General features: G+C 36.8%; 1 pseudogene; it reads right to left on the bottom strand.

Moving 5' to 3' along the window:
- Positions 1-1,301: 1,301 nt before the first annotated feature.
- LOC103605980 overlaps positions 1,302-16,531 on the bottom strand; it is a 59,929-nt pseudogene continuing 44,699 nt past the window's right edge.

Below are 16,531 nucleotides of genomic sequence, written 5' to 3'. Positions count from 1 at the left end.
TGTTTTTTTGTTTTTTGTTTTATTTTATTATTTTATTTTTTATTTTTTAATTTTTAACTTCTCAATATACATTGTAGTTGATTTTTGTGACCCTTTACCCATTCCTCTTTACTCTCTCTCTCTCCCCCCTTCCCCCCTACTTCATATTGTTTTTAGCTGTGACTATTATTCCCCACCTCCAGATTACTCACAATCATGGTGGCTATCTTAACTCTTTTACTCTGTCTTTAATCTTTCTTGTGAGAAAAGCATGTGAGTGTTTACGGATTCTCTTTAGGTCCAAGGTTCCTTGAGGTTCTATACTCTCACACCGCTCCCTCACTTATACTATAGCGATTTTTAAAAAAATTTGGCTGAATTTTGACTATCTTGTATGAAATCCTACCTTTGCCCTAAGTAAACAAGTATTTGCAATCTGTATCTCCTTGGGTGCACCTATCTTTCCTTAGATTTCTAGTTACTTGATTACCCTGTAGTTCCAGCTCCCTAATGAAAAATTCAGAAAAGTTTGTACTTTGCAGATTATCAGAAATTTTTATGTAAAGACAGGAATGACAGTTTTTCCATCTTTGTACATTCTAAGCAAAAATAAGAAAAAAATAGATTTTAAAAACAACTTTGTTGAGGAATAATTGAAATGGCACATATATAAATTGTTCAAAGTTCTAAATTTTGACATATGTTTACATCCATGAAACCATTACTGTGATCAAGATGATGAACTTATAACATCACTCCTTAAAGTTTTTTCTTGTTCCTTTATAATCTCTACTTCCTGTTCCTCCTCTACTCCCTAGCACCACTAGGCAACCACTGATTTTCTTTTTCTCACTGTAGATTACTTTGCATTTTCTAGAAATTTATATAAATGGAATAATAGAATAAGTACTATTTTCTCACTTCTTTCACTTAGTGTTATTATTATAAGATTTATCCATGTTGTTGTATATATCAATGTTTATTCTGACTTTTTCTTCTTTTCCCAAACAACAATTTTATTGAAATGTACCAGGAGTACATGGGCAGAAAAATATGAACAAGAAAAAAATCACATGTACAATATTTTTTTACAAAATGAAGGTTAATCTTGGGGGATTTCAACTCTCCTCTCTCTCCCACTTCAGACTTCTAGCATTTCCATTATGGTTAAGCCTCTATTAACCCAGCATAAAGAATAAAAAAAAAAAAAAAAAGAACTTTTGCAAAAAGAACAAAAACCAAAAAGTGGCATAAAGGTGCAAAGAGAAATGTCTTCCTGCTTAGATGGGACTCTTCCTAGGCACCTAATCAGAGTGACGTACTGAGCAATGGCAAAACACAACTTCAGAGTGCACGGAATACGGCCCATTTAGGTTTTTCATCCAGTAATGGTTCAGGAAGCCCAATATCTCCAGGTCAACGCTCTGGGATTCCCACTCCAGCAGCCCGGAGGAGCTGCATTCACTTTGCCTGAGAATACTTTCACAGGAGATGGCCGCTTCACTCCCAGCTCCTTGTAGATCTCAAAGAAGTTCTCGTAGGTCATCTCCAGTTGGTCATTGAAGAAGTGCAGCATGTTGCTGTGGTGCTGGATACAGTTCTTGGCTGCCTGCTTTGGGGTGGAAAACTGATAAAATGGATAGTTCCTTGATTCACTGAAGTCTTTGTAACTGTAGGACTGGTCTTCCAACCCATGTGACTGACCAAGCATAATGGCTGGTTGCTTGGAGACAGACAATCAGCTTCTGCCCGAAAGTGAAATTGTTGTCGAGGTGGGTAATGGCCTGATCCACAGCCTAGCCATCAACCATCTCCACCATGGTACCCCTGGTTGGCTTTTCATGAATTTCACATTCTCCACATTGCCATACAAACAGAGACACTAATGATTCGATCTCAGGTCATCTTAGATAAATCCAAGCCATAGACCATGGGCACAGGGTTGTTGGCATGGGGGCCATACTCAGGTGGTGGGGAAGGGTGTGGGGGGTGCCCATACTGGGGGCCATAGTGGCTTGGGCTCTGATAGTGACCTTCCACTTGTGGGCCCATCCTTCTCCCTTGATAGTAAGATGGGGGTTGGGGGTTGTAGCTGTCATCATGGTAATGGCTTTGGTACCTACCATGGGGCCCACCATATTCTGTGGGGTGGTCTACCAGGAGAGGGGCCTGCTCTGGTGTTCGTTGGGGTTATTGCCATGGTCACCTTGCCCACTGAGGTTGGTGTTTGTGTAGTCGCAAGTATCCTGATCATTCTTGAACACATTCAACTGTGTAGACTTTGCATATTCGATTGTCAGAGTGCAACAGCCAGAACAGATGTCAGCCTTACTGAGAGAGGCCTTGGTGTCCTTGGCACTTTGCACAGAGTCAAATTCTACCATGGCCTGGACTCCATTATTCCAGAAAATGACAATAGTCTGGACAGGGCCACGAGGACTACAGATAATGAAATCCATGGTAGTGGAATAGATGAGGTTTGGAATGGTAAAGAGAAGCACACTGTTGATGCTCAAAACATACACAAATATACTCAAGGCTATTACAATAGGGGAGAAAGGCCAGAATTCAGTCGCTTAACTCCACAGAAACAAAGGGCTGAAGAGTTTTTAAGAGCTGAAGTTGGGGGAGATGATAAGACATCTGTGTTTGCTAGTTGGCTTTATCCAAGGAAAAAGAAAATTTTCTCATATTTTTATGAAAGGAGGTTATTTTATAATTTGCAGCATGATGCCCACTAAAGTTAGATTACTATCCTCACATAAAATCTTGAAGATTGGAGCACTATCCTTTTTGATAATTACATTGCAAGGGAACGGCTCCCAGCTCTTTGAGAAAGACGTTCCTGGATTCTAAAACTATCTAAAAACTTTTCAAGATTTATATCTCAAAGGGGCAGAGGAAGAATTTATAGTTACATGTATTCTAATATTAATGCTCTAAGAAAAGGGACATCATAAGTCTAGAGTCAGCAAGAAGCCTGGTCTAACTTCAGCCAAGTTCGGGGGAATGTTCAGGCCATATCGTTCACCTACAGGTGATAAGTGTTAGGTGTCATCTCCTTACAGACACAGCTCTTCCTCTTCTTTGTCTCCATATGCATACTTCATGGATTATATGAATAAACCTCATTATCAGCCATTGCTCTTCCTTCATCTATTTGTCTAAAGCTAAGTGATGTCTTTTATATGTGCCTGAGGAGAAACCTGCTATCTATCTTGGCTAGGCCAATAAAAGCTAACTATAACAATACAAACTTGTAGGAGAATATTTATCAAAGCCATCTCATTGATCCTCACTATATCCTTTGTGGTTTTTGATTTGGACCTATCCCTTGGTCTTGTGTTTTCTGGTTGATACATTTAGATGGGTCTGCATCTTCTTGAAATATGTCTTGTTGCTGATTCTACTACCTGATTTGATCTTGCCCATCAGATAATGTAGAGAATCTGATGCATGGATGAACATACCCATTAAGGAGAAATAATTTCAAATTTGGTATTTGACAAGATCTGTCTTGTAGGGTGAGATACCAAAAGAGGAATATGTACCACTCTTCCCTCCATATGCTAAAGATTCAGAAAGAAGTGTGAGAACAGCTGGTAGGAGACTACTGAAATCCTCTAATTTCCTTTTTACATTTCTAGACAGAACCCATATTCAAGCAGTCAAGTTTCTTTTAAATAGGAGGACAGAATTTAGTAAGCAACGGTTGTGTATTATAAAGTTTTGAAGATCTACTTCTTCATACGAAGGAAGGAAGCAAAGAGCCAGAATAAGTATATTTACCTCTTAGTGAACGTACTGTTCAATATGGATATTGGCAGCCTTAAAAAACAAACATCACAAATATCTCAGAGGCCACGTTCATCTTTTAGAAGCTAAAAAGGATTGTATTGTTTTTAAATAAGGAGCTTGAATAGTGTCAAAAGTTGCTTTAGATCTCTCCCTTTCTTGGTCTTGCTTAAGAAGTCAACGATGCATGGAAGGGCTTCTTGCACAAAGGCAAGTTTTCATAAATGTATGAGCTCAAAAGCCAACAGTACAAAGCAACACATTTTTGTGTTTCAAATGGCTCTCATCTAGCAATTACTACAAAGACAGAAAAATCTTTCTTTATTATGCAGGAAGGATATATTACAATATTTAAAAGCAGCATGATAACTGGCATTGCTTTATTCTCTTATTCCAAAGGACCCCAATCAGGGACATGTAACTTAAATATGATAACTTAAAAGGTCATGATGTAGTCTTGAAAAAATTGTGCAAAAAATAAAGAGAAGGGGTCTGGCTCTTAGTCTAAGTTCTGTAACAATCTTGGTGAAATAACTTGGAAAAATTCTTTTGTTTCTTTAAACTTGATTTACCTTATTTGGAAAATAGTGTACAGAACTTTTATTATGCTAGTATTGAGAAAATGACCAGCACTTATTTTGTGATTTAATCATGTTAAAAAGGCTTTTTCTACATGTCATATCTGGGATCATGATTTGATCCCTACTGTATTTAAATTTGTATAGAATAAAACTAATCTTCTAATGATATTTGGATACTATAACCCTACCTTATTTCACTAGAGGGCGGTATGGCAAATTAGACCATCTCTGTAAAATGCCCTGGATGTAAAATGCCCCAGATGTGTTGGGAAAAAGGTGGTATATAAATTTAAGGTATTATTTTATAACATTATACAACTTTCTAATCTTAGAACAAGCAACATTAGAGAGTTTCCAGCAAATATTTGGCTAGTATTATTCCAAAGGTCACATGGCCAGTGAGTGGTAGAACCAGGATTTCCAACCTAACTGTTGGTGCATGGAGGCTGAGCACCTTATCCTCCTATATAATGTGCTCAGCTAGGGTGTGGATTTTGAGTGCAACAAGAATCCAAAGATGTAGGAGATCTCTACTAAGGGCTGCAGGAATACTCAAATAAAAACATGTAATAAGAAAGCATGTCCTAGACCAAGCTGAATCTTAAATGCTGCATTACATGTAGTTTATTTGTGATTTATAATTATGTATAAATATTTAAAAAGTTGCCTTTGTTTTAGGTATTCAAAGATTTTCACATATGTAGATCTTATTTCTACATAAAACAAACAATTTCTACACAAAACAAACTCAGGGAATTAAGCAGTGCTATTGCTTGACATACATTTAGCTCTTGCCATATGTAATAATCTTGATTCTGTAAGCTTAAAGTGCAGGGAATTCAGTTCATCTAGAAACTGAAATGCCATCTACCGGAAGCAGTTACTAGTTCTAAGTTGTGAGTGATAAAGTGAAGACTTGCAACTCTCTTTTCCTTCAGGCTCAGGTCATGAAGGCTGCACATATCCTCACTTCCATTAAATTTAGGATTAATCATAACAAAGAGACATGTCTGAGTAACTTGCATTCATGGTATATCATAAGGATTCTGCTTTGGTTTTCACTCAATTTGCTGTCTCTTTCTCTCTTTCCATCTCTCTCTCTCTCAAGGTTAGGATCTAAAAGATTTTAATACTTGCCATTTATTATAGCCAGTATTCTGCTACATATGTCTGTCTTGGTCAGTGATCCAATTAAATATGGCAGAGCAGGAGCATTTTTGTGGCATGAGTCATTATGAGCTGTGCTTGAAGTACTTATCAAAAAGGAGATATAGGTAGAGCAGTCACCAGATTTATAGATTGCTCTGCAATATCACTTGTCATGAGATCCTTGGGGAAATGCTCAGATGGAATTTGAGAGTCTGGTACCTTCATATATTAATTTTTTTTCTCTCTGGAACTGATAGAGCTAGTAGATTATGGCCATTGTTTATTTTTTTATTTTTATTTTTTATTTATTTTTTTTCAATATACAATGTAGTTAGTTATTGTGTCCCATCACCAAAACCTCCCGCCCTCCTCCCTCATGGCCATTGTTTTTAAGCAGAGAATGTCATGCACCCCTTGCTCTTTCCTAAAAGCAAGGCTGTGTGTTTACTTGAAGGGGACATGAATAACATTTTCAAATATCTTGCTTAAGCACAGTTAGTTTAGGGATCCTCCTTAATTTCTCTTTCTAATACATGCAATGAATAGGAAAAAAAATTATTCCTTTGAGTCTCAAATGAGGCAAAGGGGAAGTTATTATTGGATTCTGCCAAAATCTCATAATTTTTTCCTTATAAGAAAATATTGATTCCCGCTCACTGGCTGAGCGAGGCGCGGGAGCAACACATCCGCCTTGGCCGTACAGCAGCATGGATTATATGAATAAACCTCATTATCAGCCATTGCTCTTCCTTCATCTATTTGTCTAAAGCTAAGTGATGTCTTTTATATGTGCCTGAGGAGAAACCTGCTATCTATCTTGGCTAGGCCAATAAAAGCTAACTATAACAATACAAACTTGTAGGAGAATATTTATCAAAGCCATCTCATTGATCCTCACTATATCCTTTGTGGTTTTTGATTTGGACCTATCCCTTGGTCTTGTGTTTTCTGGTTGATACATTTAGATGGGTCTGCATCTTCTTGAAATATGTCTTGTTGCTGATTCTACTACCTGATTTGATCTTGCCCATCAGATAATGTAGAGAATCTGATGCATGGATGAACATACCCATTAAGGAGAAATAATTTCAAATTTGGTATTTGACAAGATCTGTCTTGTAGGGTGAGATACCAAAAGAGGAATATGTACCACTCTTCCCTCCATATGCTAAAGATTCAGAAAGAAGTGTGAGAACAGCTGGTAGGAGACTACTGAAATCCTCTAATTTCCTTTTTACATTTCTGAAACTCCTCCATTTGCGTGAGCCTTCATTTGTTAGGGACTGGGCTAGAAGTTGGGGCCAGACCCACTAAGAAAAACCAGCTCCTGAGTTTGGGAGTATTTAGGTTTTAGAAGAGCCTCAGATCTGGGTAGAGGACTGAATATCCTAACATTTGAGTTTTCTTTGGTATTGTATGGATATGATATGTAATACAAGGCTTGTGAATGCTTCCACCAGCCGGCTAGCCTCTGGTTCTTGGAGACCTGAGTTTTTGCTTTAAGGTCATCAAAAGATTTGAAGCCTAGATAGGCCTGGGGTATGGAGATAGTCCTAATTTTAGCAGGTCCTAAAAAACTCCCTCTCACGTAGGAACTCCAGGCATTGAGAACCAATTACTTCTCCTGATGAAAGTTTTTTAGAACTCAACCATTTTAACTACCTCTTCTTTCTTCCAGGAATGTATGTTATTTTCCCTTTTTGCTTGATAACTTTCTATTACTCACAAAGTAACTGAGAGAAGTTTCTTAATATGTCTGAGACTCTGTTTCTCCATTTGCAAATTGGAGATGATAGTGTCTGCCTTGCCTACCTCAAAGGGTAGATGTGCCATTGCTGCTCTCCTCCATAAGTTGAAGTGATTGCAAGTTAAGATTAAAAGGGCCTTTGGCTCTCCTAAAGGGAACTTTTACGCATAGAGAAACTATAGATTGGAGACAGTGAGTAAGTTTCCTGAGGTTGGAAGCAGAAGTGTCGTTAGAAGCTGATTCTCTTGCAGACCATGTCAGATTTCAGTGGGTAGATGGTGAGGGCTGGACCAGACTCCTCATTTCCTTCTGACTCCTCTCTTCCCTGCCCTGCAGCAGCATGTGCCAGCCCACAGCACTGGTGTACCTACTACTGGTGTTTCAGGATTGCTGGTTAGCTTTGCAGCAGACATGGATGTCCCTGATAATACTATTGGCTGTTTTCTTTTTTATTACCTAATTGTGGACTAAGAAATGCCTGGTTCTGTGAATTACATGAAATATATAATTGTTTACTTGGTGTCATCTTCGAACATGAATGGGGTATTTATTTTTTCAATTTCATGTAGAAAATATGAAAAAATATTAAGAGATAAGCTGTAATTTAGGTTTATAAAATGAAGTGAGTCCTTGCCATGTCAAAATTTTCTGAAGAACTTAATTGGAATCACTAAACATTAGTGATTTATCAACTGGTGTTTGTAATCTTTAAAGAGGTTAGAGCTTCTTAGAAATACATAGGTGGTACAACAATAGAGCCTTAAAAATTGCAGCTGCTTTGTCAATGGGAAAAAATGATCTTCCTTTGTGATTCCTACCCAACATTTCAAGGAGTGAAGGCAGCGGAGTGCTTTGTATACTTCTGAAATCCCCTTCAGGCTCTTTAAATCTAGTTTCTCTGTCAAAATATCAAGAGGAGTTTATTATGGCTTTATTTAGTAGTGAAGGCAGCGGAGTGCTTTGTATACTTCTGAAATCCCCTTCAGCCTCTTTAAATCTAGTTTCTCTGTCAAAATATCAAGAGGAGTTTATTATGGCTTTATTTAGTAAAGTTATAAATTAGTCATTTGATGAAGCCATCTCTCATAACATCATCTAATAAATGGTATTATAATAAGACATTCTAATTTTAATGCTGCTTACCTGAGAAAGAGTGAGCAAGCATGCATAACGTGCACATTTAAATTGCCAATTGACAATAAATGTGGAGGTTGCAGCTTGAGAAATGGGCTTCTAGAAAAAAAAAATGTAAGGCAAGCCAGACTGCTATGTGAGAATAATTATATCATGTAATTTGCATGCAAATATATTTAAACTAAAGAAATAATTCTAAATTATTCATAGCATAAGGTTGACTTTGTATTGCCATTATTCCCTACATAAAATATATGCTATAAATCATGCTTTTAATGTAGAAGAAAATAGCTAAGGTGAAAATACAGTTTTATCCCAGATGCACAAAATTCAATTGAGTATTCCACGATGAGAGAGGTAATTCTCAATTACAGCATATTGGAATTACTTGATAATCCATTATATGTAAGTAGTTTAAGCAAAATGTGCTTTCTTTTTAACAACAAATTAACTTTTCTTCAAAGGATGTATTTCTACTCTTTGTGTAAGGTAATAACTATTTATTTATAAACTATAAAATATGTAACACTGTTATGCCTACAGCGCTCAGAAATTACTAGGCTATATGTTCATTAAAGAGAAGTAATTACTTTCCAGATATCTTGTCTACAGTCTTTTATTGACCTCATAATGCAATTGCTATGCTTAATAGATTAACACAGCTGTTTATGCAATTCTTTTCACAACATCTGAGTTTGCTACACAAGTTCAATAATAATTCAGACAGGCACACCCGCTTGATAAGCTTAACAGGCAGGAACACGGAGCCTGCCCTACGTAGGAAAATATCAGTTGATAGCCCCAAGGATATGGAAAATGAGGGAAAAATGATAAAATGCTTTTTATGATAATTGATTTGTAATTGTTACTGCCCACATTTGGTCTCACTGGGAAATAGCAGTTTTTGAGGATAATCACTAAAATTATTTGATTCCGATGGAAAACTTATTTGCAGAGTTTGAATTCATTTTCTTAAAGATGTCACAAAAATATTTATAGATCACTATGGTCATGAAAATACAGGAGAAGTTACAGCAATGATAATGCAACAATTTTTTCTTCCTCAGGGGTATTTTTTATTTGTGTGCTTTATATTATTTCAAGTTTTCATCCAGTATTTTTCTGACAAGAACGAAGAAGATATTGACATGAAATAAAAGTGAGTGCAAACTTCACTGGAAGAACAAGCAAAATTGAAGGAGCAGTCTATTATGTAGATTTAAATGATAAGAGTTTGGAAATAGTGGCTGCTTTCTACTAACACTGTGAATTGCCAGATTTATTAAAAAATAAACATTTGAGAATCTGTATGAATGTATACATCTATATATATACATACGTGTGATTATAATTGTTTATGTTGTATGCTCAGGCAAGCAGGATGAAAAATTACAAGGAAATGTTTAAAATCTATTTAAGAGTTAAAATAATATATAAAGTCTCATTTTATACTGGATCAAAATCAACTATTTGTTTAGAAAAACACTATAGTTCTCATTTACTTCTGCCTATAATTTTACTCCAGAAAGAATATATTCTGGGGTAGAAAAATGTACTATTCTGATTATTCTTTAATTATAAATTATCTTTATTTTTAGGAAGTCTTAAAGAGGGCAAAGAGCTAAATATTCATCTCATTGTTTTAGTTTTTCTGGCTAGCAAAAGACAATTTAAGCAACATTTTAAATGTATATTTATTTAGATGATTGAGTGATTAAATCTAAAACTAGTAATCAACCACTTTAAAAACGGACTGCAACTTTGGTAGGGAAAATACAAATCAGTGCTCTCTGCTTAGTATTAGTATCATATGTTGGTATCATTTTTTATTAACATAATACAAATATCTTGCGCAGTGCTACCCCTTTCATTGCTCGCGGCTTTGGAATCAAAATGTCATAGCAAATTTTACTTTCGCTAATAGGTTGAGACTTGTACATTACATTAGTAAAAGTGAACAGTAGTGTGGTATTATGCCAAAATGGCAAGAGAAGGCACATACAATACCCTAAATTACAGCTTGGTTCTCCTTCATGCCTAAGCAGTAACAAAAGGGTGAGAGGTTTGGGTGGTTAGTTTATTATCTTTTTAGGGAAAAGTTCACCTTTCTGCACCTTCTCTATATGCATTGTCAAAATATCACATTATACAATTCACTGGAAGTGAACTTATTGCTAAATACCCATTAGGTTCCCCAGAGATGCCTTACATTAATTGTTTAGTGAAAGCACCCTTAGGCTATCACCAGGGAAGCACATTAAATGCATAAAACGAGAAGTTGACAGAGATCCCTGTAGAACAAGATGCATCTACCCAGCTCAAGACTTCTCCGGGAAGAATCCTATGTGGCAGGGTTGAAAATGGTCATTTGGGGTGGGGGTAGTTTTTCTCCTTTTTTCCCTACCGATGCAAACATACAAATTATATGGGAGAAAAAAATCCGGGAAGAATCCTATGTGGCAGGGTTGAAAATGGTCATTTGGGGTAGGGGTAGTTTTTCTCCTTTTTTCCCTACCGATGCAAACATACAAATTATATGGGAGAAAAAAATAATGCTAGAAAATGATTTTAAAAAGACTGCTCTGTGATTGTAAGCAGAATTGGCTTACGTGTCTTGGTTATGAGGCATCAATGTAGTTTACAGAAAGAAAAATAATTGCGAAAGTTAGAGATGAAGGGTATTGTCCACCTAATGATGTTATAAAAAAAACGATGGCAAACAGTAGAGGAGGGAAATACAAGTTTTGAAGTAAATGAAAAGAATGGGACTGGTAGCAAAGTTTTAGGCTAATGGCCAAATAGGCTGACATAGGAAAAAAAGTTAAGTCACAAAATGAATGACAGTGAATTCTGGCAAAATATGTTTGCATGTCTGTCTGCCACATTGCCTCTGAAAACGTTTTCTGTTCTGAATATAGCACAGATTTTTATCACTCCCTTGTTTAATTACAATTGCTGGTGAAACTATTGTACATCTATTATGCACTATTATGTTTGTTTATTTCACATCATTTTGTTTAGAATGTTTCTAAAAAGGAAATGTAAAAAAGCAAACAAAATATGTGCTTGGTGTCATAAATCCCCCCCGCCCCACACTTCCTTTTTGGTCTGCATTACTGCTAAAACTCCACTAGAGGGGGCACTAGTAAAACAAGAAACAAGATTTTAAACTTCATTGTTTTTTTCTTGGAGGTGAAAATTACTCACACTTCTCCTATGTTACCTGGAAAGGAATATTTTGAGGAGGCTATAGGAAAACAGTGAAGACGTAAAATGGAAGGAAACTTTAGGCCTTTAAAACACTATCATTAACTTTATTTTTTTAAAATTTTAATGTTATGTGCTGCAGTTAAGTATCAGCCACAAAATTCTTGGTTAAATATAGATAAAATTTTATATATTTTTGAATTATGACTGCTGAAAGCTGAAGTGTTAAAGAAGAGATATTTTACTCATGTGACTTTTCTTTATTGATTCTAATTATTACATAATGATGAGAATTATTCTTTGGTTGTCAAATTTAATTTACCTGAGGCATAGGCATGGTCTTACCTTTAGTTCATTGTTTGAGTTACAGAAAAAAATCTTTTCAAGCAAATGGAAAAATGTTTCACCTGTTTGTAATTAATCTTTATCAAGTNAGGAAACTTTAGGCCTTTAAAACACTATCATTAACTTTATTTTTTTAAAATTTTAATGTTAATGTGCTGCAGTTAAGTATCAGCCACAAAATTCTTGGTTAAATATAGATAAAATTTTATATATTTTTGAATTATGACTGCTGAAAGCTGAAGTGTTAAAGAAGAGATATTTTACTCATGTGACTTTTCTTTATTGATTCTAATTATTACATAATGATGAGAATTATTCTTTGGTTGTCAAATTTAATTTACCTGAGGCATAGGCATGGTCTTACCTTTAGTTCATTGTTTGAGTTACAGAAAAAAATCTTTTCAAGCAAATGGAAAAATGTTTCACCTGTTTGTAATTAATCTTTATCAAGTGCCAAAATTTGCCAAGCATTACAAATTTCAATATTGATTTGATGTTGTATTTTATTACTAATATTTCTCTTAAGTCATATTCATTTATGAAGCTTCCTTAGGGAACTAAGTTAACAGCTAACAACGCTGACGTGACAGTAGTACCGTTCAATGTGAGAAGTTGTCTCACCTTGAGAATCCTGGGCATGTCTCTACCTGTTGGTCCATGTGGGCTTTGGCATCAGCAAAGGAAGCCTGTACAGAAGGAGTACAAACTAATCTCTCTTCTTAAACTTCTACGCTTCCTAATTTACAGCACTGACAAAAGTTTAATCGTCAAAAGTTTTAAAGTACCATGCACATTGGATTAAATAACATCATCTGTCCTTATCATAATGCCTGGCAGAATATGTGTGCTCAGTAAATATTAGTAATTTTTTAAAATTATTATTATCATTCCTTTAAACTGTTTATTCCATACACCTCATAATATATAGTTTGGCTAGATTTTCCTGTTATGCTGCCTTTCTTAGTATTTCTATCCAATCTCTTTCTGACTTTACCTAACACAGCTTTTCCAGAGGAAACTGTCCACTCCTTGCTTGAATATCCTTTCTACCCTGACACACTAAAATGTTATGGATTGGTATTTCTTATGACTTGCTCTTGGTAGACTGCCAGTATTTCCTAGAAATGTCAGAAGAATATTTTAGTAAATTAAAGCCTAAGTTTCCTAGCTTTCTAAATTTCATTGTCATTTAAAAATAACTCTGAGGAGAATAACCATCATGTGCTACACATCAGAGTCATTAGAACATTTGATCTGGAATATGTTCTTAGAAATTATTTAGCTCAAATGCTTCAAACAAGGAACCTGAGGTCTAGAAGAGTTACGTGACTGCCCAAGGTCGGACAGCTAGTTGTGAGCTGAGCCATAATTGAAACTCACGTATGTCCTTCTTTCTTCAGGTTTTTCTAAAAGCTCAAATTATTGAATTGATTATGTTCTTGTTTGATTTGGACAATTAAACAAACAAAAAAAGATTTTGTAAGTAGATAGAAGATGGTAAAACGCCCCACCTAAAGAACATTGGCATAGCACTTTAGAGTGTATGAAATTCATAATGATTCTTATACTGCAAAGAAACTTTTCTCTTTAGCAACTTCTTCCTTCTGTTTCTATTAATTCTAATACTCAGTTTAAGTAAGGGCTGATGCCCCTACTATGCAAGCCATTGAGCAAGTACAGGTGGACCATGACTGCTTTGGAAACGGTTAGTTGAGGCACTCAGCTCACTGGTGCTCGTTACAGGATTTTTCCTCCCTCACTGTTCTGTGACCTCGGGTTTGTAAGGAACGTGAAGAGTTGTGATGGTGTTTGGTGCCTGGGGCATGCCACCAACATGGAGAGCTGTCACCATAGCCCTACTCCTCTTTGATCCCTTTCCTCCAGCCTAAAGAAGGGAGGGAAAGAAGAGGGGACAAAGATACCACTTTGATCTCTAATTCCCTGTGGCCAACTGCTTTTCTCTATATCTATTTCGGAACACATCTACTGACTCCCTTGGNGACCATGACTGCTTTGGAAACGGTTAGTTGAGGCACTCAGCTCACTGGTGCTCGTTACAGGTTTTTTCCTCCCTCACTGTTCTGTGACCTCGGGTTTGTAAGGAACGTGAAGAGTTGTGATGGTGTTTGGTACCTGGGGCATGCCACCAACATGGAGAGCTGTCACCATAGCCCTACTCCTCTTTGATCCCTTTCCTCCAGCCTAAAGAAGGGAGGGAAAGAAGAGGGGACAAAGATACCACTTTGATCTCTAATTCCCTGTGGCCAACTGCTTTTCTCTATATCTATTTCGGAACACATCTACTGACTCCCTTGGGGCAATTTGGTGAGTTATAGAAGAAACTGTAGACTTCATGTTCAACTCTCTTAGTTTATAGATTTACAGTGATCAAAATGACTAGCCCAGGGACATTCACTTCCTTATCTATGTATTCACTAAATACGGTATTTTTAAAAAGATTCTTCTGTGTTCCGAGCATTGCACAAACAGTAGAAGAAGTAGAAATAAAACATTATACTAAGTCAAAGTCCAGTGTTTTCACTTAGCTGTGAAGCTTGCCACAAAACTATTAACGATGTTGTTGTCCATATTAAAACAAAAATTTGATTTGACTTGTTTGGTTTTTAAAAGTAGGCTGAAAATTGCATTTTGGGGGAGGGTGCTGTTGTTGAACATTCAGGTGAAATGCCCGATTAACAGTAACAAAACTTGTTCAAAGGAATCCTATTTGTTTGAGGGTGTGTGGTTTGCTTAGGAATAACAGAGGTGTTTTTTTTTTCCCATATTACTATGAAATAGTTTTCCTAAGATATATTTTACTCCCACTTTCCCTCTTTTTAATTCTCTGATTGTTTCACTTTTTGTTAGAGATTGTATTATTTCAAAAGTCGTGTGTGTGTTCAATTTTTTCTGCCTAATAAAGATGGCCAGCCCTATACAACCAGAGACAAAAACCAGTGCATCATGCGATTTTAGTAGCATTTCTGATGACTATCCTGTCCAGCGAGTCTCCAGTCAGTTTATGTTGGAAATTTTCATTGTTTCACAATTCCTTAGCTGAGTTTAGGATAGGAAGACAGACAAGAGGTAATCCAACTGCTAGGTAATACATTTGAAAATATTTGGTTATCCAATTAGTAATTAGGACTCATTGTCAAAGAACCTTGAGTGATTGGCTGGAACAGCACATTTTGATAGAGGGAAAGAGGTAAGAGGTTGAAAATAATACCTCAGGATGGGTAGAATATTGCATTGGGACCAGCCAGGGGGCATTGTGAAGGGAGTAGCATCAGGGGATGGGGGAAATATGAGTGTTAAAAGAGATTAGGAAGGCAGCAGAACAGAGAAGTGGAGGCCCAGGGGTTGAAACAGAACAAAACAAACTCTGGCCCTCATTCACTGTTTTATTTATTCAGCAATTTTTAGCACCTACTATGTATAAGACATTATGCTTTTTCTTTAAAATAGAGGTGGGCTTCTATTTTCATTCAGTCCTCTAGAATCATAAGCAAGTTGGCTGCAAAATACAACATCTGAGGAGTAAGTGTCTATTCTAACCCTGCAGGCAAAATCCACACTATCTGCACTTTTGCCTCAGTCTGTCCTTCGTCCCTTCCCTGGCTGTGTTTTCAGGGGACACCATGAGGATGAAAGAGCAGAAGTGTGGAAGTGGGAACGGTGAGCTGCTTCCACCCATGGAATTGTCGACAGGTAAGCACACAGCATCTGCGACTCCAGGAGAGCTGACAGGCTAGGAGCCAGCTGTGGCTTACACTTGAAAATAATAATAATATCCACTTAGGGGTATGGAATTATTTATCACAACTGGTGGAATTTTTGCCAAAGGCAAAAAATGAAAACATCCGATGAAAAATGTCCTCAGTCCCCAGCTCATCACACTCATGCACCGCAGCAGCTGATTAACTCTGTGACCAATAGTGAACAGTACTGCTGTTCTCACTATTACTATTTTGCTTTTTAAAGGAATTGGGAATTATAGGAATTAGAGCAAACACAGCAATTTACAGGGTTTCTATGAGTACATTTTATGGCAGAACTTGTATGCATCACTGATGTCTCTGAGGGGCCTTCCTTTCTTCTTTCTTTCCTTCATTTTCCTTTTCTTTTTCTACTCTCTTTCTTCCTCTGGTCATTCTAGGGCCCAAGACAGGGGAGTGGTGGGATGGAGACCTACTGGCAGCATTTTTATAAATGCTACAAGTGGGCACTATATATGGCTATGTCGATAGGCTGTGTGGGGCTGCTATTATGTTCCTTAACTCACCTTGTCTTTCTTATTTATTGTTCTCCTGATGTACTTGTTTTGTGCTGTACACCCCTACTAGGAATACGTACCTGTGTAACCGTGCACTCGGTGTGAGTTCTTGCCACCTGGCTCTTCGTGTGACTTTTTAAGAGGATAAAGGCAAAGCAACCTGCTGCCCAGGCTGGGCATCTCTTTGACCCTGGGCTACCAGATTTCTGTCTTTGTGAGAAAAGCCTACATCTGAGGGTCTGGTTTCTGGGCTAGTGTTCAGCCTACATTGTTATCTGAGACCCTGGCTTTAGATTCCCACATCATTTGACGCCCCCC

Source organism: Galeopterus variegatus, unplaced genomic scaffold, assembly GCF_000696425.1.
Source record: "Galeopterus variegatus unplaced genomic scaffold, G_variegatus-3.0.2 Scaffold6208, whole genome shotgun sequence".
In the NCBI taxonomy this organism is placed as follows: Eukaryota; Metazoa; Chordata; class Mammalia; order Dermoptera; family Cynocephalidae; genus Galeopterus; species Galeopterus variegatus.
This window is presented reverse-complemented; position numbering and strand designations above follow the sequence as displayed.